Below are 1,993 nucleotides of genomic sequence, written 5' to 3'. Positions count from 1 at the left end.
TTTTAGTGGAAACACTAAGTTTCTCTCCTTTTAACTTGATGTTGGCTGTTGGCTTGTTGTCTATTGCCTTCATTGTGTTCAGATATGTGCCTTGTATCCCTGATGTCTCCAAGACTTTAAACACAAAGGGGTGTTGGGTTTTATCCAAGGTCTTTTCAGCATCCAATGATGATGATCATGTGGCTTTTTTCTTTTAGTTTGTTTATAGGGTGGATTATGTTGATGGATTTTCATGTACTGAGCCATCTTGCCATTCCTGGGATAAAGCCTACTTGATCACGGTAGATGATATTTTTGTTGTGTTTCCTGGATTCAGTTTGCAACTATCTTATTAACTATTTCTGCATGAATATTAACAAAGGAGAAATTCTAAATTGTTCTGAAATTCTTTTTTTTTGTTGGGATCTTTGTATGGTTAGGTATTAGGGTGACTGGCCTCATAAAATGAGTTTGGCAATGTTCTACTCTGTGTTTTCTTTACTGCTTCTATTTCCATTTTCAGGTCTTGGACAGTTTTATTTATTTCCTTCACTTATTAATTGTATTTTCCTGTATTTCATTAAGGGAGTTATTCATTTCCAGCACCTGTTTGATTGAATTTTTTTGTATTTAAAAATATGGAACATTTCCCAAGTTTGTATGCCATCCTTTTGCAGGTGCTGTGCTAATCTTCTCTGCATCATTGCAGTTTTAATATGTGTTCTGCTGATGTGAGCACTCACATTTTAGATACATCCTTGTTTACAGTTTCTTTATCTGTAAAATACAAAAAGATATGCCCAGGTCTCTGGAAATTATTTCTTTCATTCAGGAGTGTCAGTCAGGACTAAAGCTTCCTAGCTGGCCTTAGGCCACAGCAGCTCCTCTCTCCCTGACTCACCTGTCTGCTGCCTCCCCTTCTCTCTGGCTCTTGCTGGTACTGGCTCATGGTGGCTAAAATTTACAACTGGCCACACAGAAATGAATCCAAGGGATTGTGGCCTTGGGTATATTGGTGTTTGTCATCAGGGCACGGGAGCTCTCACTTAGTAGTCCCCATATGCATGGCTGACTGCTGGAGCCTGTCAGGGGAATCAGTGGTGGGACTCAGGCACAAATATATTGAAGACATCTTGAGTGTTTTGAGCAAAAGATGAGAAAGAATACCAGCTACGGCCTCTGTTTGGTTTAGGATGTACCAGTCAGTAATCCTTCTGTGCCTGGATTGTGGAGATGTGGGAGAGGGATTCCCTGGGGAGCCTGAGGTAGTTTTTTGTTTACAGAAAACCAAATGCACCTAAATGTTTAATAAACCAATATTGTCCCACTGGTAAAAATCAGCTATGTGGAAGAGAGATGGCTCAGCAAGTTAAAAGCACTGGCTGCTCTTCCAGAAGACCTGAGTTCAATTTCCAGCACCTACATGGCATCTCACAGCTGTCTGTAACTCCAGTTGCAGAGCATCTGACATCCTTTGCAGACAAACACCAATGCACATAAATAAACAAACAAATAAATAAATAAATAAATAAATAAATGATTTAAAAAATTTTAAAAATCAGCTGTGTACTCATATGCCTTAGTATTGGGCTTAAGAGTAGGGGAGAATGGTGCTTTAGGAAAAATCATTATATGTGGTGTAGAAAAATAGAAACACAGTTATATAATTAAGTTGCCCCAGACAAAATAGTCATGGGAGCTTTGGGAATAGAATCTAGGCCTGCTTGTCCCATAACCATTCTAAGCTGGTGTCTAGAGGAGCAAGAATTGGTGATGCTGCTGTGGACAGAAACGCTGGTCATGTTGAGAGTTCCCGCAAAGAGCCATTAGACTCGCAAGGGTCACATCTTGTCATCCCATCACCATTCTTCACATGTCAAGTGGCAATTAAATAACCACAAATAGAAACGTGGCTGTGTCTCTCCATGTCTGTGGTTGCTCTAAAAGGCAAGCGGATTCCCTCTTGGGAGGTCTTTGGGGCCTATAGCACTTATGTGTGGCTTCCTGAGTCCAG

At 40.3% G+C, this 1,993-nt stretch overlaps 1 non-coding gene across 1 annotated transcript; it reads right to left on the bottom strand.

Annotated features, from left to right (window-relative positions):
- Positions 1–611: 611 nt before the first annotated feature.
- Positions 612–718, bottom strand: LOC129688224 (U6 spliceosomal RNA). The gene has a single exon (XR_008721881.1). It is a non-coding gene; the product is annotated as a U6 spliceosomal RNA (small nuclear RNA).
- Between the last annotated feature and the right edge of the window lie 1,275 nt (positions 719–1,993).

This window comes from Psammomys obesus, unplaced genomic scaffold, assembly GCF_907164565.1.
Source record: "Psammomys obesus unplaced genomic scaffold, mPsaObe1.curated_primary_1811, whole genome shotgun sequence".
NCBI classification, from domain to species: Eukaryota; Metazoa; Chordata; class Mammalia; order Rodentia; family Muridae; genus Psammomys; species Psammomys obesus.
Note: the sequence above shows the minus strand (reverse complement) of the source record. Positions and strands in the feature narration are given on the sequence as shown.